Below are 20,670 nucleotides of genomic sequence, written 5' to 3' on the forward strand. Positions count from 1 at the left end.
ACACCCAAGGCATCAGTTTCTCCATGTCCACCGTGTACATTTTCAAATCCTTAGGTTGGGCTAAATGCCCTCGGGAATCCCAGGGCCCCCTTTGGTCCCTCGTGATGGGTTTGGGATGGTCACTTCACAACTGCTGGTCCAGGGGTGACACCTTTGCTGTGAACCCTCAGCACCTAACGTGAGTCAGGCACACAGGGACTCTGCCACACCGTCTGACACCGCCCGGCGGCGATGCTCTTCCTCTTCCTGTGTCTGCGATGGGTCCAGAACGGCTCTGACGGAGAGATGCTCCCGTGGTCGCTGGGGGGATTGGTGAGGGCTGCAGGGGGGACCAGCGCTTCCCACATCCTTCCTCAGACAGTGGTGGAAATTGGGTTATACTTGCAGGTGGCTTGGAGGCCACCCAGAAGGTATCAGGACATCCCTGGGGTCAGCAGTGGCAGCCCCTGGGTGCAGATTGAAGAAGTCGCCCAGGACAGAGCCAAACATCAAACTGTGGGGGAGGGGAGATTACCGCACCGTCTGGGTGGCCACCGCTGGTTGTCTGTGCTCACTACCACTGCCTGCTCCCTATGCCCGTTCCCATCCAAAGGGGGACTCGGGACACCTCTTGCTCCCTCTGCCTGTCTCCAAAAGCATCACTAAGTGTTGATTAATAAAGTGCAATGTCTTGGCTTTGCTTGCCCCAGTATCAGGCCTGGAAAACACAAACAGACCCTGAAAGGTGCCAGTGGCACAGGTGCTTGTGTGAGCACTCCCTCCCCTCAATGGGGTTGGGAGCACCCTGTCCCCAGGGCATGGAAGGGCCTTCTCTTCTGTCCTCCCAACCACTTCCCCACTCCCAGGGTGGGTCTCTGCATGAGTGTGTGGCCTGAGCTTCTGACAGAGGTAAGATGCAAGCCACATCAGCAATTTTAAACTTTCTAGTGGCCACACGAAATAAGTCAAAAAGAAAAGGTAAAGTTGAGTTTAATAGTACATATGATCTAACCCAGTATCTCCAAAACATTATCACTTCAACATCTAATCAGTGTGAAAATTATGAATGAGGTAGTTTGTGTTTTTTATATCAAGCTTTTGAAATCCCGTGTGCGTTTTGCACACCCAGTGCCTCTCGACACAGACCAGACTCATGTCTTGTGCTTGGGATCCACAGCCGTCTCTGACGGGGTCTGTGCAGGTATTAACTGGAAAATGCCCTTTTGGAAGTGAAAATCCTGAATTCTATCCCTTCCCTCCAATCAGGCTGGTGCCCAGCATCAGCCATTCTCCTACTGAGCAATACCCAGCTCTGCGGCCAGGAGAGGGAGGGAGAGGGGCGGCATAGCCTCCAGCATCTCAGATGCAGTTCGTGGGCACTAAACATGCAGGCTCAGCACAGGCATCAAAAATGAGTTATTTATCAGCTCCAAGGACACAAAGACACCTTAAAATAAGGAGCCTGTGGCCACTCCTGTGAGGGTACTGAGAAGCCAGGCTCTTTTCCAGGAGTCCCCTGGGGGCACCCAGCCCAGGAAGCCGTTGGCGGTGCAGATCCTAATGAAGTCAAGGTTCACACACAGCCCTTGGCCGGCTGGAAATCTAACGTGCGGCTCTAGGATTTTCCAGGCGGCCCCTACAGTCACTCACATGCAGCATGATTAATGGCTGGATACCCCAGCGTGAAAACCATTTAAAAAATGGCATTTTTGTCACGGACAGTGTTCCACATATCGTAAAGGTCATACGTGCTAAGAGCATTATCCGTATTTCTTGGGCAAACATGCTTAACCTTGTAGAGCACATTCCCCGGCAGATCAGCGATCCGTCTCCGCACTTCAGAGGGTCCGATGGCTCAGGTTCTTTGCCAAAAGGGATGAAAGACGGCGGCAATGGCACCATGCAGGGGTTTCAGACAATGCTGTGAATTGGCTGCCGGCCTCTCACGGCGTCGGGGGGCAGAGGGCACGAGGCCCCACAGCCTGTGAAAGGCTGCCGGGATAAGAGACTTCTGAACATCCGCGTGGCTCTCGGTGGCTCTCGCCAGCTTTGATTTCCTCCGGAGGGCTTTGGGGCGGGGCTCCCCCATCAGGCTGGGGTCGGGAGGGAGGAAGAGCGCTCATCTCAAGCCCCGGCGGCCCAGGCTGGTGCCTGGCCTCTGAAACATGTAGGTTGCCAGGGAATTCTGAAGCAGCTTTTGCCTGCCTGATAAAGACAGGTCAAATGAAAACCGTGGATGTGAGGATAACCAAGGGTAGATGACTGCAGCTGGTCTACCTGTCCCGCGTGGAAGCCTGTACTTTGGAATGCCTTGCTTTGGAGGCTGGGGCAAATGTCTCCAAAATAAGGTCACCCCAGGTCTTGGCAACTCACAGCATGAATGAGTGGCCACGGACCTGGGAGAATGACCTCACGCTCACGGAGACCTGGGTAAGGAGCTCCAGGCTTCTACCTGGCAGGCCCCGCACTGTGGGCCGTGAGAATGGGGGGGGGGGGCTTTGTTCATGATCTCGGTGTCATCCTCCCCACTCCCCACCCCAGGGCCACTTATCCCCCCGACATCGTGGCTGCCCACGCGTGGTGTCAGGACTTCTTCCACAGCCTCCTTACCGGTCCCCTGCCTCCTGGCTTGTGGCCTCCTGTCTCTTCTCCACCTTATCACCAGTGTCTGAAACCCAAATCCAATGACAGGTCCCTCTGTGCTTTCTTTTTCTTTTCTTTTTTTTTTTTTTTTTTTTGAGACAGAGTCTTGCACTGTCACCCAGGCTGGAGTGCAGTGGCGTGATCTCGGCTCACTGCAACTTCTGCCTCCTGGGTTCAAGCAATTCTCCTGTCTAAGCCTCCCGAGTAGCTGGGATTACAGGTGCCTACCACCACACCCAGCTAATTGTTTGTATTTTTAGTAGAGATGGGTTTTTACCATGTTGGCCAGACTGGTCTCAAACTCCTGGCCTCAGGTGATCTGCCCGCCTTGGCATCCCAAAGTGCTAGGATTACAGGCGTGAGCCACTGCACCCGGCGTGTGCTTTCAATCCTAGCGAAAAACCATATCCCCTTCACCCAGGATGAAGTCCACACACTGAATGTAGCTTTCAGGCCATGGCATGCTGGTGAGTGTTAGACCGCCAGCTTCCTGAGAAACAAATGTGTACACGTGAGTATGCATTTTACTGATATACAGGGTGAGTGGCACCAATTTACAAGTAATAATAAGATATATAATATTCTTTAATGTAAATTACATATAGCCAGTTACACAGAATGCTTTCACTGGTTTTTGCCGAACTCTTGTGGCTGTAGCCAACCTGTGGCTGCAATTCAAGTGTAATTTGATTATCTTTTTTGTGGTGTTCACCATGTAAGGGCAGTGAGCCTGTTTTAGTTGAATCTGTATTATTAACATTTTCTCCATCATCTTCATAAGTCTAGACAATCAACAAAACTATACAAATGAAGCCCTGATTTGTATAGTTTACCAATGTCTGTGTTGTAGATACTCCTATTGCAGCCAATTCCTTCCTTCCTTCCTTCCTTCCTTCCTTCCTTCCTTCCTTCCTTCCTTCCTTCCTCCCTCCTCCTCCCTCCCTCCCTCCCTCTCTCTCTCTCTCTCTCTCTCTTTCTTTCTTTCTTTCTTTCTCTTTCTTTCTTTCTTAGACAGAGTCTCCCTCTGTTGCCCAGGCTGGAGTGTAGTGGCACAATCTTGGCTTACTGCAACCTCTGCCTCCCAGGTTCAAGCGATTCTCCTGCCTCAGCCTCCTGAGTAGCTGGGATTACAGGTGCTCACCACCACACTGGCTACTTTTTTGTATTTTTAGTAGAGATGGGGTTTCACCATGTTTGCCAGGATGGTCTCGATCTCCTGACCTCGTGATCCACTCACTTTGGCCTCCCAAAGTGCTGGGATAACAGGCATGAGCCACTGTGTCCAGTCATATTGCAGCCAATTTCAAACCAATGACACGACATCTCTGAACCCATGGTGGGAAAGAGATACAGCCCACAATTTATAATAGTTCCACCATGCGAATACAAGAAATATCACTCGCCTCAAGAATACAGCTAATAACCAAATAGAGCAAAATCATTAGGAGGAAAGGAGTTTGGGGTTTTTATTACCATTGTTTCAAGTAAAATTTATTTGATCGTAAGTTGATATAAATTAATGTTTTAAATGGCCCAGTTTAATAGCCAGTTCATCACATTTCTGGAAATTGATAATGAGATCTCTTGGGCAGGTGGGAGCTGGCTCCAGCACACCATGGCCTCGGCGCCTGTAGGCTGCCTGTGCCCACCCACACCTTCGCCTGAGCCTGCCCGCTCCTTGCTCTGGCTGGCCTGAGTTTCCTTGAACTCTCCTTGCCTTTGGAGCCTTTGTACATCCTGTTTCCTATGCCCGGAACTCTCCTCCCCTCATCTCCTTTGCCCAGACACCTGTCTCCTCTTTCCTCCCCTTCCCTTCCTTTCTCTTTTCACTGCTGGAGGCTTCCTTCCAGCCTGGAGCCTGCAGTTTAAATGACTCACATTGTTTTACCTCCAGTTGCAGCAAGCACCATGGCCTGGTATTTGTGCTTCTCTACATTTACCCCCTGATTGCTACCACCTTCATGGAGCAGGTGAGGTGTTGGCCAGGTGGAGACAAAGGGATCAGCAGAGTGGGCTGGGAGCCTCCCCACTCTGGCCCCATGAGGCTTGCCCTGAGGTGCCACCCTGCACAGCAAGGACTGGAGAGCAGGTTGGACAAGAAATGGCATTGGAATGGCCCTGGGGCTCCTGCAGCTTTTTCCATGTCAGGAACTTGGCTTAGAGGAGAGTAACCGAGAGGCCAACAGATTAGGAAAAAGGCACTATGACGAAGCCCCCGGAAACTAGGGTTTCCACTTCCTCCTTCTAGATTGGAAAAGCATCACAGTGTTTGGAAGGAGCAAATGCAGGGATGGAAACAGAAATGCTTCCTGATGAGAAAGTGCAGAGCACACTTCATTACTGCGGTGAGAGAAAGGAGGTAGGAGACTGACGGCCTCCTTCCTTCATTAGTTCAGCACACCCTGAGTTCCTCTGCTGGGCACTGAGAAGGACACCAGTGTGGACCGGCTGTGCTTCCCACCTGAAGGACCATCGGCCCTCTCTTCCCACGTCTCCAGGGAAGGGAGATGGGAGAAATCAACGTGGAATGTGAAGGACGCAGGAAAACTGCATTTTCAGTTCCAACTTTTGCTTTGGAAGTTAATTATGTGGACCAGGCGCGGTGGCTCACACCTGTAACCTCAGCACTTTGGGAAGCTGAGGCTGGTGGATCACCTGAGGTCAGCAGTTCGAGACCAGCCTGACCAATATGGTGACACCCCATCTCTACCAAAAATACAAAAATTAGCCAGGTGCAGTGGCATGCTACTGTAGTCCCAGCTACTTGGGAGGCTGAGACAGGAGAATGGCTTGAACCCGGCAGGTGGAGGTTGCAGTGAGCCGAGATTGAGCCACTGCACTCTCAAAAAAAAAAAAAAAGAAAGAAAAGGAAGTTAATTGTGTGAATTAGCCTCTGTCAACTCCATTTTCCAGATTGAAATGCTGAGTGTGGCCTCACCTCCCTGAAGGCCCAGGTGAGACGAGGCCTGCCTGGGAATCAGGAGGATGTGTCCAGGGAAGGGGCTACCTGAGCAAAGGAGGCGAAAGAGCTCCTGAAAGATTCACCGCGGTGTTCACGGGCTCTGCAGAGGGAAGAAGGTGCCCAATTGTCTTGCTTCCACTGGGCACCAGGTAAGATCAGCTCAAGCAGAAGCACAGGGAAGTAGACCGGGAAGGAAGGAAGATTTTTGTTTGTTGTGGTTATTGTTGTTTTCTTAAGACAGGGTCTTACTCTGTTGCCCAGGCTGGAGTGCAGTGGCACGATCATAGCTCACTGCAGCCTTGAACGCCTGGGCTCAAGCAATCCTCCCACTTCAACCCCTTGGGACTACAGGTGCATGCACCACCGTGCCCAGCTATTCTTTTTTTAAATGTTTCAATAGAGATGTGGTCATGTTATGTTGCCCAGGTTGGAAGGAAGGTTTTATAGCAAAGCCTCAGTGTGGGAGCTTGAGAGAAGCCGCGACCTCTCAGGCTGCCTTTACAAAGGAGAAGAGAACAGTTCCTCCCTTTCAGCCTGGGGCACCCGTTTCCGAGGCAGAGATGGGTGCTCAGCTCATGACATAGTCTCTTATTTGGGGCCCCATGCCTTGTGTCATCTGTGAATGGTCACGACAGGGCTGTTTCCACCTGGATAGCTGGGTATCAACAAGGGTGCAAATCTGAACAGAAGACACAGGTTGGGCACAGAAGGCTGTGACCGACACCAATGAGTCATGTGAGTGGGACCTCTGCCCAGCTGGCCTCGACCATCCCATCCCATCGACACAGAGCTCCCCCAGCCTCCTCTTCACATAGTCATTCTGGACATCTCCTCCCTCTCTCTCTGTCTTCTGCCTGACATGCAGGCAGTCAGGATTTCTCTCCCAGGGAGTCCAGCATCCGTCATTTCCCATTTGGATCCACGCCCACTCTCTTGGCCTGGGGGGTAGGAGACCGTCCACCTGACCTGGATGGGACAGTGGCATCCTCTCCAGCTGCCGACCCCGACCATGCCTCTTCCAAGCAGTCTTCTCTCCTTTCCCAACTCCCTCTTTTTTTTTTTTTTTTTTTTGAGACGTAGTCTCACTGTGAGCCTGGAGTGCAGTGGCACGATCTCAGCTCACTGCAACCTCCGCCTCCCGGGTTCAAGCGATTCTCCTGCCTCAGCCTCCAGAGTAGCTGGGACTACAGGCGTGCACCACCGCACCCAGCTAATTTTTGTATTTTTAGTAGAGACGGGGTTTCACCGTGTTTGCCAGGCTTGTCTTGAACTGACCTCAAGGGATCCATCCGCCTCAGCCTCCCAAAGTGCTGGGACTACAGACATGAGTCATCACACAAGGACCCCGATTCCCTGTTGCTTGATCCATGGCCCAGCCCCTGAAACCTGCTACGACCTTTAGCCACCAGCTTCCTCAGCCCCATCTCCTGTGGCTCCTTCCTGCAGTCTTCTGCCACTCTGCTGCCGGCCCCCGAGCAGCCACTCCTGTTGCTCGCCTTCGTGGCTTTGTCCCACGGTGCCTACGTAAGCGCTCTTCGGACCTACGTCCACCCGCTATGACCAACTTCTTTACATCCTCAAACCCAGCTCTGCGTCACCTGGTTCAGGAAGTCTCTGATGACCCATCCACCCCAGGACGAGAGAGGCCCTCTCGCTTCCGTGTGCCCTTTGAGCCAGGCACAGGCTTCACCACCTAGAAGGCATCCAATACCTCATGGATGTGACATTCTTGGCGATGGGTGCTGTCTTGTTCTGATCTCTGCACTGCACCACCTGGCCCAGCACACAGAAGGCAGCATGAAATGCATGTTAAACAAACCCAACCAGGTGCAGAGACCTTGCCTTTCTCACCTTTGCACCTTCTGAACAAAGCAGCAGGTCCAGTCGCTGACATTTGCTGAATGAATGGACGCTGGATGCAGGAAGACCTGGGCGAGGAGTGTATGAACGGGCGTGTGTGTGTGTGTGTGTGTGTGTGTGTGTGTGTGTGTGTGTGGATGCAGGGAAGGGCGGGAGGCAGGCTGCTGCGGTCAGCACAGGAGTGGTGTAGGCAGGGGAGTGCTTGCTTGCTTGCAAACACACACGTCACGCTCGGGGCGAGCATCCCTCCTAATGGCCTTATTTTGGCTTCTCTAAATTGATTCCTGATGTGCTCAAGTGTGGCCCTGGCATCTTTGGGGGTTGGAAATTCCGGATGCTGCAGTAATTGTTCTTGCTAATTACCAGGAAGCATCAAATAAGAGGAGTTTTTTTTTTTTTTTTCTCTTCCTGGCTGGATTTTGTTATGCTAATTAGACTTGTGTAAACTGTTGCTCTTGAACCTGGAGAGTTAGAAAAACATTTGCATTAATACCTGGGAAGCTGCCGCAGAAGCCAGTTATTATTTTAATGATGGTCATTGAAGAGTGCTCCTGTTTAGGGGCTGAGTTCAGGTGTGTGCATGTGTGTGTGTGTGAGTGAGCATGCATGTGAGTGTGCCTGGGTGTGAGCATGCATACGTGCGTGTGTGTGGTGTTCTAATGGCCTGTCCTGTGCTATGACACTTACATGTTTGGTGAGACGGCAGGTCTCATCGCCTCTGCAGCAGAGACCCTCATTCATCTCTCATCCCCTCCTGGGGAGCCAGGAGCTAAGATACGAAGGCAAGAGGGGTAATGAGCTTTTAAATTCTGGTCTTCACTTTTCACGTCAATACCAATGTTAATTAAACACCAACCACCCAGATTTCCAGTTTGGAAGGCAAGGAGGGAAGCCGCCTCTCTCTGGAGTTCTCAGGGACTAATGGAGGCTCCCCTGGCCTAGTCTTCCGGCCACCTGGCTCAGTCCCTGCCCTTCCCTCCTCAAAACTGCAGGTGCTTCCCACAACTTCCTGGCCACCTTCAGCCCACAGTGGTTCCCTGTGTGAAGGGAGATGTGGGTGGAAACACTTCTTGAAAGACATCGACAGCAAGGGGAGTGGGTAGGGTCCTGGTGCTTTTTGCACAGACCCTTGAGGGAACTGTGAAAGGAAAATAAATCTTGGGGCCCCCAAATCACTAAGCTAAATGGAAAGTCAGGCTGGGAACTGCTTGGGGCAAACCTGCTTCCCATTCTGTTCAAAGTCCCCCCTCTGCTCTCTGAGATACATACGTATCTGATTGCCTCCTCTGGAGAGGCTCATCACAAACTCAAAAGAATGCTACCATTTGTCTTCTGTCTACCTATGACCAGAAGCCCTCTCCCTGCTTCGAGTTGCCCCGCCTTTCCGGGACAGAACCAGTGTTCATCTGACATACATTGATTGATGTCTCATGTCTCCCTAAAACGTTTAAAACCAAGCTGTGCCCTGACCATCTTGACCACATGTCGTCAGGACCTCCTGAGGCTGTGTCATGGGTGTGCATCGTCAACCTCGGCAAAATAAACTTCCTAAATGAACGGAGACCAGTCTCAGATATTTTGGGTTCACAGAACCACAGGCCACCCATAGGCTGCCTGGCCCTGTGCTGCCCTCCTTCACCAGCTGGGCCTTCAGCTGATGAGAGGAGTGTGAGGGCCAGGGTAGCTTCACCTGCCGGCAGCCTTGCTCGGCCAGCTCCTCTCCCCCTGCCCAGGGACAGGTCCTCGAGTCCCCGGCACAGTGACTCTCACTCTGGCTGAATACCCCCCTTCTTCCCTCCCCTTGACACCCCCACCTGCACCCCACACGCCCAGCGGCAGCTTCTGTTGCAGAGAGCCCGGCGAAGGGATCTCACGGAAGCTCCAGGAGCCTGAGAGCCTTAGGAGGCCCTGGGTGTCAGCGCTGCCTGATTTTCTCATTTCATCTCTTACAAGCTTTCAGGACGCTAACATGATTAAGTTATTCACACAATTTATTAGCATCATGTTGGAAATCCAGTAGTATATTATACTGTCTGAGTAATCCAATTAGCAAAATGTATTTATTTAACAGGAATATCAGCTGCATGAGATCCCACGCCATGTCCCTGACCAGCCTTCTCCACTTTTGACGCATGCCCCCCATGGACAGGATCTTCTGTGCATGCAGGAGACGATGAGGGAGGGTGAGACGGCCCAGGACCCACGGCGTGGGGGTGGGGAGGCAGTGGTGTGGGCGGCCGGGCCACCCCCTTGAGCTGGGATCAGGTGAGCCTCGCTGAGTTGCGGGTGTTCGGTTTGAGGCAGAATGTTCCCGTGGGAAGGGTGAGTCCACACAGCACCAGGTTGAATTCTGACTTTGTCCTGGCTTCTCGCTCTGTGAATCCTGGGCAGGCTCTTGAAAGTTTCTGCACCCAGTTTCCTTATTATGTGTGAAATGGAGACAGAACCCCCTCCTTGCAAGCCAGGCCAGTTCCAAGGATGGGGGGCGGATGTGACTTTTCTCTGCCCGTCTGGTCCCACTGGCTCCGAGGACCAGTGCCTGCTCTGGTCTTACCTCCTCCTGGGAGCCTTCCGGGTGATGTCACACTCTCCCCTTCCTTTTCCGCATCCTCAGATGGAGAGTGTGTGCCCTGCAGGAGGGGCCCACCCCAGCCTGCCCTGAGACGGGACAGGGACTTCCTTAGGACCTGGTGCCACCCCCACGCCACCCCAGGCATGGAAATAAAAGAAAATCTTGAATTTCTTTCCAGGAAATTCCAGGCACTCCACTAGGCTTAAGGAGTCAATGAGCGATGGGATAAGCAAGAAGTTGCTTTTCAGAAACCTGGACCCCACCAGGGAGAAAAGGCTACTTCTGGCAAGTGGACCTCAGATATGGGGGAACCAAGGACTGCGCTCCGATGGCTGTTCTGGATCAGAATTTCTTCCTAGGGGGCCTGGAGAGACACACCCACGGCCACGCCTTCACATTCCTTCCTGCTGACCCCAAGTTTTTAGACAAAGCTTTGCTTCCTTAACCAATCACAAATCAAAGGATCTTTGAATCAAACTTATGATCTATAAACCCTTCAAGATAAGCCCTTCAAGATATCCCACCTTTTGAGGCCAAACCAGTGTATAATGCTCATCTCCTGATTAATGATTTTGCCTGTAACTTTTGCTTTCCTGAAATACACTCCCGCCTTTAAAAACCCTTGCTTGTGGCCAGGTGTGGTGGCCCATGCCTGTAATCCCAGCACTCTGGGAAGCTGAGGTGGGCAGATCACCTGAGGTCAGGAGTTTGATATCAGCCTGGCCAACAAGGCCAAACCCCAGCTCTATAAAAAATACAAAAATGAGCCGGGCATGGTGATGCATGCCTGTAGTCTGAGCTCCTTGGGAGGCTGAGGCAGGAGAATCATTTGAACCCAGGAGGCAGAAGTTGCAGTGAGCCGTGATATCACCACTGAACTCCAGCCTGGGTGACAGAGTGAGACCGACAACAAGAAAAGAAACCAGCAAAGAGAAAAAACAAAACCGTTGCTCATGAGCCATTGAGGATGTTGGGTCTGAAGTGTGAGCTGCCTGATTCTCCTTGCTTGGCTCCCAGCAAATAAATGCCCTCCTTTCTCCTGCGGCAACCCTCGGTGTGGGGATTCGGCTTTACCAACCTGGGCGAGTGGAGCCAGGTTTGTTCTGGTAACAGGCCTACCTAACTGTTCCTAGCGCCTCCGTCTGCTTGGAGAGGATGCGTGGGCTCTGGATGGGCTCCCGTCCTTGGCATAGCGCCAGGTGCTCAGAGCAAAGAGCAGCCAAAAGGATCCCACACCTCTGCTGTTCAGTGCAAGGGCGATGGCAGTGTAAACAAGAGCAGTGCCCTGACACCTGAGGAACTGAATGAGGATGCTTGGCTCCTCGCGGGTGGCTGGGAAATCACCTCGTTGAGAAGGTGTGGAGAGGCGGAAGACAGTGCATTCTCGCTTCTAACCAGCTGCCTCTCGAGAGGCACCACCGCCGTGGCAGCACCATCAAGACCTCCCTTGTCATGGTCACCAGCATCCGTCCAGGCACCCAGAGACCCCTGATGAAGGCAGGTGTGGTGGGGGCTGGGAGTGTCCGTCACTGCCTCATCCTGCCCGCCCACCCCCAAATTGAGTGCCAGGGTGCTTCCCGTCCTGATTTCAGTCATCACAGTGGTGGTCCTGCCAGGTGGGCACCCTCAGCCATTCTCTCTGGACCATCACCAGCAAGGCTGTGGCTGCAGGAACCTGGGCCTGCCTAGGCTGGGGAGTCCCCTCCCCAACTTCCAGCCAATCCCCAGCCACCACGTCCAGGAAGCATTAGGTTCTCTTTCCAACTCCTTGTACTTGATTCTTTCATTTGCTCTGTGGGCAGGGAGCAAGACCCCTGTTTCCTACTCTCGAAATTCTTAGCAAGAATGACTGCTATCCGGAAGGACTCTTTTTTTTTTTTTTTTCTGAGACGGAATCTCCTTCCGTTGCCCAGGCTGGAGTGCAATGGCACGATCTTGGCTCACTGTAACCTCCGCCTCCCTGGTTCAAGCGATTCTCCTGCCTCAGCCGCCCGAGTAGTTGGGATTACAGGCGCCCGTTATCATGCCTGGCTAATTTTTGTATTTTTGTGGAGATGGGGTTTCAACATGTTGGCCACGCTGATCTTGAACTCCTGTCCTCAGGTGATCCTCCCGCCTTGGTCTCCCAAAGTGCTGGGATTATAGCCATGAGCCACTGCACCTGGACCCGAAATTCCAAATACTTTATTAACAAGGCCTCCCCTTGTCATGTGCGCTGGGCTTCACAGATTAGGTAGCCAGTCCTGCATCCAGCTTCCAATGACCCCAAACAAGCAGGTATTAGCACCCCGTTTTACAGACAGGAAACCCAGGGGCAGAGCCAGGGAGCTGCCCAAGATGGCTGGGCAAGGAGGGCCTCGGACCTGAGCCTGCCTTACCCCTGGGGAGATCCCCACACTCCCTTCGTTTCATTCTCTGGGGGGCAGAGAATGGAGGCCACAGGTTAACACTGGCCCTTCTTTCAGAGTGGAAATTGAAGGAGACCTGGCAAAGTGACAAGGACCCCAGCTATGTGAGTGGATGGTGGGGGCTCTGCCGTCTCCCCCAGCCCCGTGGGTCTTTCTCTCTTTTGAGGTAGAGGGAGCCAGTGTGGCCCAGGGAGGGGGCGTGGCAATGCCTGGGGGCTGCTCCAGAGCCAGCAGGTTCAGTGTACTTCGGGAGGAAAACAAAGGGGCCCCCACTCCTCCGGCTGGCAGGCTCCAGGCACCCCCTACCTGTGACGGTCAGACCCTGTCCATGGCGCTGCGGTGAACGCCCCCTCCGGAGGTCCCTTCTCTCCAGACTCGGGGCCCTGGAGTTGGGACAGACCCCTCGGGTTCCTCCCTCTTCTCTCCCAGTGGAACTCTTGGTCCCGCTTGTATAACTGAGATGTCTCCACCACACGCAGCCCCGGCACCCCGGCTGATAGCTGTGAGGTTGCGCCTTCTGCATTAATGACAGGTGTGCGGGGACAAGGCTGCCCGCCTGCCAGTGGGTTCCCTGACGTCACACCCACTCCGTGGAGCAGCACGCCCTAAGGCAACTGAAATCCTAATACGTCCCTCTAACTGCCTCCTGCATCAATCTTGACACCAGGCGCTTTCTTCTCCTTCCCCACGGCTCGCCTTATAACTCTGTCATTGTCATTGATTTTGACTAAAAGAGAAAAAAACCCACTCATGCTATTACTGTTCCAAGTTAGCGAGGCAGAGAGCTCTGTGGAGCGTCGGCTGGGGGCCAGGAGCCAGGGCTTGGGGGACATCAGTCCGTGCAGGATGTGCCTCGTGGGTCCTCTGGGGGCCAGGAGGGAGGTCAGCAAGAGGGGGTGAGGGAGACTGGAAGGCTGATGACAGGTGAGACCCCGGGAGGGCCGTCTGTGCCTCTCCTTCCCTCCCTCCCCCTGCACTCAGAAGGATCTGCCAGGCACTAGGGGGTAGGGGGGAGGTGGATGGAGGGTCCAGTTGCAAAATGCTTTCTGTGGCAGGGCCAGAACCAAACAACAATGAAAGAGAGGTTGTGCCCCCTTTCCTGTTCCCCACCCCGGCACAGGTCGCCGGAGGCCTGAGCCACACCCACCAGGCTGGATTTGAGAGTTCTGCAGGACCCTGGACATGGAAGGGGTTGGCGGTGAGCAATGGGGAGTGTGAGAAGCTCAGGGTGCTCTCTGAGACCCCTGCCAAGCAAAGGCTCACTCTCCAAGAAGTGGGGAGCAAGGGTCCTCTTCTCCTACTGGTACCCACCACCAGAGTCTTTCTAACTCTGAGGAGGAGAGACAAGGGGAAAGAAAAGGCGAAGAGAAAAGGGGAATGAAGGTGAGGGCCCAGGATGGGAAAGGAAGGGAGGGAGAGAAGAAGTGGGGAGGGCCTGCTGGAGTGAGGGGCACCTGCTGGAGTTGGGGGGTGCTGCTGGAGTGGGGAGGGCCTGCTGGAGTGGGGGGGACCTACTGAAGTCAGGGGGACCTGCTGGAGTCAGGGAGACCTGCTGGAGTGGGGAGGGCCTGCTGGAGTCGGGGGGACCTGCTGGAGTGGGGAGGGCCTGCTGGAGTGGAGAGGCCCTGCTGGAGTGGGGAAGGCCTGCTAGAGTGGGGAAGGCCTGCTGGAGTCGGGGGGCCTGCTGGAGTCGGGGGGACCTGCTGGAGTGGGGAGGGCCTGCTGGAGTGGGGAGACCTGCTGGAGTGGGGAGGGCCTGCTGGAGTGGGGGGGCCTGCTGGAGTCGGGGGGCCTGCTGGAGTCGGGGGGCCTGCTGGAGTCAGGGAGCCTGCTGGAGTGGGGAGGGCCTGCTGGAGTGGGGGGGCCTGCTGGAGTTGGGTGGGGCTGCTGGAGTGGGGAGGGCCTGCTGGAGTTGGGGAGGCGGCAGTGGCCGTTCTCTTACTTTTCCCTCCACTGCGTTTTCTTTGCCCCCGCTACTGCCAGGCCAAGCACCTTTCTCCCAGGATTATAATTCATGTGGAGTGAAACCCTTTTCTATTTTCAAGGTGTCTAGCTCTTACTGGGCACTGCACCTTCAGTGGATCACCCAAGGGCCTGCCGGGTACTCCAGAGAGAGACACAGAATTCAGGGGCTTGTCCTCAGGGACTCGAGACTCACGGACGAAGATTGGAAACCCACCAAGCCCTCTGTGAAATCCGGGCCACCGGCACCCTCCTCCCGTTGGGTGAGAGTTGTATCATGGGGACAAGGATGGTGCCCTGTAAATGCTGACCCACCAACGGGGACACTGGGGATTGGGCAGTCTGGGGACAAAGGCAGACACAGGGGAGTGGCTATGTGGAGATTAGGAAGAGAAGCGTGGGTGGGGGGCTGCCTCCTGTGGCCCACGGTATCCTGCCAGTGTGCTGTTTGACCCAAGCCATGTGGTGGGATCCCCTCTGGGGCCTCTAGGGTCCCCAAGAAGCAGCAAGTCCAGGGTATGCTGTCCTCATGCAATTGTATTCCTCTCAATCCAGCTTTCAGGAAATGCACGGCCAGAGGCAGTTTAACTGGAATGGCTTTATAACACTTTTCACATCAGATCAAACCCTGTGATGACCAATGCATTCCACTGTTTGGTTTGAAAAGCACATTAACAGAGGGGTGCAGGGCTGGCTTCATTAGGGATGTACAGAACTGCCCCAGTGCAGCCCCGACAGTTCTGCAGGCCCAGGGTGAAGGAATGAATTGGCTTCCTCATGTGTTTTAAATCCATCACTTGTTGGAGCAAATCAATTCCCCAGAATATGAGCATCCCTGGTGGAGTGATAAGATCAGGTTCTGGAATGCACACGCTGGGCTCTGGATAAAGATGGCCGTCACCCCACAGAGGCGCGGCGTCAAGGCCTCAGCACCCCCACCGCCCGGGGCAAGCAGTGGTGCCCGCCGTCGCCTTCTGGGAGGAAAGTTCTTCATCCAGGTCTGTGGACCCAGGCTCCACCTTCCCAGGCTGCTGCAAGTTCTGCCTTGGCTCCACACCGGAGAGTGAGCATCACTGTGCCTGGGACTTGGGGATCTGTCCCGGGGCTGGGGGAGAGGAGCGAGCAGAGGAAGGCTCCTGGCGAAGCCACGCTGGCCTCACTCCAGACCTCACATCCTCTCATCAGCTGAAGATCCACCAGTGCAGGTGGGCAGCACAGGGCCAGGCGGCCCATGGCTCCCTTAAAGGGGAGGGGTGGGAAATCGGGACAAGCTCCCTGAGAGCCAAGACCTCCAACTGCGGTGGGTCAGCCACACGGTGCCTGGGAAAGCAGGCGGTGGCCTCCCTGTTTCCCCCGAGCCACAGCCGCTGACTCTACATGGCAGGGACTATCTACGGGGCTCCTCTCAAGACCTTGCCTGAGGAGGATCCCCCTCGTCTGCAGGCGGGACCCCGAGCCCGGAGCCCCAGGAAGGGGCCACCCTAACTGCCCTCCTCTTAAACCACAGCCTTGTTTTCCAGCAACCCTGCCCCCTTCCAAAGGAATCCTTCCTCTCTCCCTCGAAGGGCCTGCGGACAGATTAAAGGCTCCTTCTCTGTTCCAGATTTTTCTCCCAGAGGAGCTTAATTTCAGCCGAATACCCACGGGCAGTTAGGGTGGCCCCTAACAGCTCTCAGGGAGCCGGGCCCGATTTCACACCCCTCCCGCTGTGGGCACTGGTAAAGAGGGATCTCACTGGTCCGCTGGCAATCCCTCGGGGAGCTGGCTCTTCTTGCGGGATTTGCTGAACCCAGGCTGCCAGAGCTCAGGCTGGTGAATCCCTGCATTGCAAAGCCAGGGCACTGAAAGGAGGCAGGGAGGGGCTGCTTCCGGCACCCAGAGTCTTGGCAGCTGTTGCCGGGCAAGAATCCACCCCCGCCGCTGCCATTGGTCCTTCTGCCTCTTCCTGGCAGAGCAAGAGTGATGCCCACACCCGGGGCTGGTCCATTTCGTCACCCAGGCTGCCTAAGGAGGCCATGCCCACTGGCTTAGGTGGCTTCTTGGGGTCCAGCGCCATTCCAGCCAGTGCCACAGGGTCAGACACAGGGGGAGCAGTGACAGCTGCCTGGTCATGGCCCCCACGCCACGGCTCCTGGGCACAGCTGCTCTGCGATTCTCCTGCCTGCTGCTTGCCCGGCTCCCTCGTCTTCTCTCTCCCCGGGCCTCACCCTTTCCCAGTGCCTGTTGCTGCTGGATGGGCAGGCGGGCACCCAACTCCTGGCTCTCCTGCTGTCATGTCTCCTGGGGTGCAGTGCTGGGCAGCCTCATGCAGCCAGCGTCTGTCTCGGGCTGCAGGGCACTGGGCACTCTTTGGGCACATCAGCCTCAGGCTCCCCAAGGGCAGGCCCCACCTGGTTTGTTCGTCTGCACCTAGAGCAGCACCTGGCACACAGTAGGATCTAATAGATGAGTGATCTGAGGGGCTGTGGCACCCACTTCCCCCCACAGCAGGAACTGGCCTGTTTGCACCCTTCCTGCAGGAGCACAAGCCTGACTTCTGGGAAGCCCTGGAAGAGGAAGGGGCAGATTCTAGGGTGAACTGGCTGTGCAGTACAGAGGCAAACAGCAGAGAGGCTGGTGGTGGGGTGAGGGTGAGTGGTAGGGAAGTGAGGGCAGACCCTGCAGAATTCCAGAAAGGCCAGATCAGCAGCGACCCCTGTTTATTAGGCGTCTCCCTGCAACCAGGAGCTGGGACCAAACCGTCAGAGTATCTGCAAGTCATCAAGGCCAGAGGCAGTGTGGCATCATGGTTAGAGCACCAGCTTTGCAAGGGACGTACACCTGGGTCCACGTCGCTGTGTGACCTCAGGGAAATCTCTCAACTCCTGTGTGTCTGTTAAATAGGAACAACAGCAGTAACAACTCTCACAGGGTTACTACGAGGATTTGATGTGATGATGCAAGAGAAAGGCTTAAAATAGTGTCTGGCACGTGGTAAACTTTTAATCAGTTTTAGTTAAAAGTTGCAGTGGTGATAATTATAGCAAAGGTTTGGATGGGTGGAAAAGCCTCAGAATACAAGAAGCGTGGGTGTTCCACGTTGCTGTGTGAACCTGAGGCATGCGCATGTCCCTTCGGTTTCTGCAGTTAGGGAGGGAGGAGCCGGGGACGGACGCTGTGGAGCCCTGACTTTGTCCTGAGATTTGTGGGGTTGAATGATGAGCTGGTTTAGGCTCATGGCGCACTTCTCTTAGGCCAATTGCATTTCGTCCTTGTGCCACCTCTGGGCAGTCAACCGGCCAGGGACTATGACCATGATGTTTCTGGTAAGGAAATCCAAGGCCCAGTGAGTGAAGTGAAATGGCCACACCGCACCTTTCTGGCCAACAAGGGCAGAACCCACATTGCTAACTTCTGCCCTGAGTTCCTGGGGCCTTCACAGTCTGCTGGGCTTATGAGGTTGTTTGTCAATTCTTTTTTTTTTTTTAAATAAATGGCCATGAACAGTTTTGGAAACCCAGACAATCAGTACTTCTGGGGGCAAAGCCCTACCCCAGGGAAGGGACTGTCTTGGACTTTAAAGATGAATATTCTGGAATCCGCTCTTACGAACACATGATGGTCACATATTGGGGCCTGATGCCTGAGACCTTATAAAGTACTTTCACAGACCTTACGGCTTTGGTGCCTCCCAGCCCATGTGCTTTTCATCCCATGTATTAGTCAGGGTTCTCTAGAGGGACAGAGCTAATAGGATAGATAGATAGATAGATATAAAAGGAAGTTTGTTAAATATTCACAATCACAGGTCCCACAATGGGCTGTCTGCAAGTTTGAGGAGCAAGGGGAGCCAGTCTGAGTCTCAAAACTGAAGAACTTGGAGTCTGATGTTCAAGGACAGGAAGCATCCAGCACAGGAGAGAGGTGTAGGCTGGGAGGCTGGGCTGGTCTCGCCTCCTCACGTTTTTCTGCTGCTTTATATTTGCTGGAAGCTGATTGAGGGTGGGTCTGCCTTTCCCAGCCCACTGACTCAAATGTTAATCTCTTTTGGCAACACCCTCCCAGACACACCCAGGACTAATTCTTTGCATCCTTCGGTCCAATCACGCTGACAATATCAACCATCACATCCCACTTGGCGAATAGTCTCAGACACAGGAGGGGTTGTAAAGTCAGGACTTGAACTCAGATCTTCAGGTTCTGAGCCCAAAGAAACCCTCTCTGAGGGCACTAGAAGTGTCCTATGACCTGACTAGGTGCCCAGCCCAGGGTCATCGAATCTTTGCTCCTCTGGAGAGAAACCTGAAGCAGAAGCCATGCCCTGTTTTCCAGGGAAACCTCGTCGTTGACCTGTCACAGCCCAGGGCCTGCTGGGAAAAATCTCTCAGGTACAGACCACCCCCGACAGTTGTTCTCAAAAGGAAGCTATCTACCGGAGGAATATTCCCCAGGAATAATTGCTAAAAGGCCTAATTTTGGAGATAACCACTATTATAAATGTCTCATTACTTTAATTAAAGTCTCATCCATCACAGATGCGCTGTTCCCTGAAGCACAAGGGGCTAACGCGGCGGCAGCCAGTGTGAGAGGCCGAGCGTGTATTCACACAGCAACCTCCTCCCAACCTTCTGGATCGGATGCTGGCAGCCCTGCCATCCCACCCACCAATGCCCCATTTCCTCCTCCACGGCCCAAATACCATGTGCCCTTTCAAACCCCTTATCTGCTCCGACTACCCAAGTGTGATGTCCCCCGTCCCCGAGCGGGAGAGTCAGCAAAAGCTGGCATTCGACAAACCAGAGTGTGACGGGGCCCATCAGAAGCAGAGGATGCCCAACAGCTGGTGTCTCGGGAGAAAGGTGGCAGGGCTCCAAACACAGATTTGTGTATCGGGATTTTGGGGGCTGTGTCTGCCACCCTGGGGGTTATCATGTCCAACCTCAGTGGATTAAACTCACTGTGTGCAAGGCCCTGGACGTATGCTGTCCTGTTCAGTCCCACAACAGCTCTGTGAGGTTGTGCAGTTGACTCTTGGACGATGTGGGGATTGGAGCGCCGAACCTACATGTATAACTTTTGACTCCTCAAAACTCTAAGTGCCAAGAGCCTCCTGTTGACCAGAAGCCTTACTGATAGCACCAAGAATTAATACACATATTTTGGATGTTATATGTATGATATGCCGTAATCTTACAATGAAATAAGCTAGAGAAAAGAAAATGGTATTAAGAAAATCATAAGGAGGCCAGGCGCGGTGGCTCATGCCTGTAATTCCAGCACTTTGGGAGGCCGAGGCGGGGGAGATCACCTGAGGTCAGGAGTTCGAGACCAGCCTGGCCAACATGGTAAAAGCCCATCTCTACTAAAAATACAAAAATTAGCTGGGCGTGGTGGCTTGTGCCTGTAATCCCAGCTACCTGGGAGACTGAGGCAGGAGAATCGCTTGAACTGGGAGGTGGAGGTTATGAGATAGCGCCACTGCACTCCAGCCTGGATGACTGGAGTGAGACTTCATCTCAAAAAACAAAAGAAAAGAAAATCATAAGGAAGAGAAAGTATATTTACTACTCATTAAATGGAAGTGGATCATCATAAAGGTCTTCATCCTCCTTGTCTTCATATTGAGGAGGAGGAGGGGAAGGAGGAGCCGTTGGTCTTGCTGTTTCAGGGGTGGCAGAGGCAGAAAACCCCAGTATAAGGGAACTCTTGCCATTCAAACTCTCATTGTTCGACTCAAATGCATAATCACTGCTGCTTTGCCAGATCTGGAAACTGAAGATCTGCAAGGGAGGGTGGACCCGCCCAAGGCCACTCAGCGCATCAGTGGCCCAGAGGCAAGCTTTGAGGTCTGTGCACCTGACTCCAGAGTCTGACACCCAAACCGTGAGGCCAGAGGTGCCACTCACCCAGGTGAGGGGTGGAGGCTGGGAGAATCTTGGTCAGAAGAGGGCCTGAAGGGCAAGACCAAGGAGCGAGGAGAAGCGCAGAGCTGGCCTTTACTGGAGAGTGGGTGGGGACCGTGAAGACTGGGAACCAGTAGCTGGGACTGGCTGGGGACAGCCCAGACTCTGGGTTGGACAGGGGGATCAGGGCATCCTGGTGGGAAGAGGAAAACGGAAGGGAGGGAGGCAGGGTGGCCCCTGGAGATGAAGAAAAATCCGATGTGGCCCCAGGTGTCAGGGCCCAGTCAGAGGGCTGCCTTCCAGGATGAGAAGTCTAAAGCCCTGGGCAGGACTCAGCCTCCCACCCTACACAAGGCAGGGGGTGAGGACAGACACCGGGAGACACCTGAGGAGATTCCATGG

General features: G+C 54.1%; 2 protein-coding genes across 2 annotated transcripts in view; both read left to right on the plus strand.

The window, feature by feature from the left end:
* Positions 1-20,670, plus strand: part of MXRA7 (matrix remodeling associated 7) — a 1,130,960-nt gene that overhangs the window by 39,404 nt on the left and 1,070,886 nt on the right. The window lies entirely within an intron of this gene.
* Positions 10,322-20,670, plus strand: part of JMJD6 (jumonji domain containing 6, arginine demethylase and lysine hydroxylase) — a 1,042,475-nt gene continuing 1,032,126 nt past the window's right edge. Inside the window, exon 1 of the mRNA XM_050764367.1 lies at positions 10,322-10,325. The gene's annotated coding sequence lies outside the window, so the exon portion shown is untranslated. The remainder of the gene's footprint in view (positions 10,326-20,670) is intronic.

Source organism: Macaca thibetana, chromosome 16 (genome assembly GCF_024542745.1).
Source record: "Macaca thibetana thibetana isolate TM-01 chromosome 16, ASM2454274v1, whole genome shotgun sequence".
Classification (NCBI taxonomy): Eukaryota; Metazoa; Chordata; class Mammalia; order Primates; family Cercopithecidae; genus Macaca; species Macaca thibetana.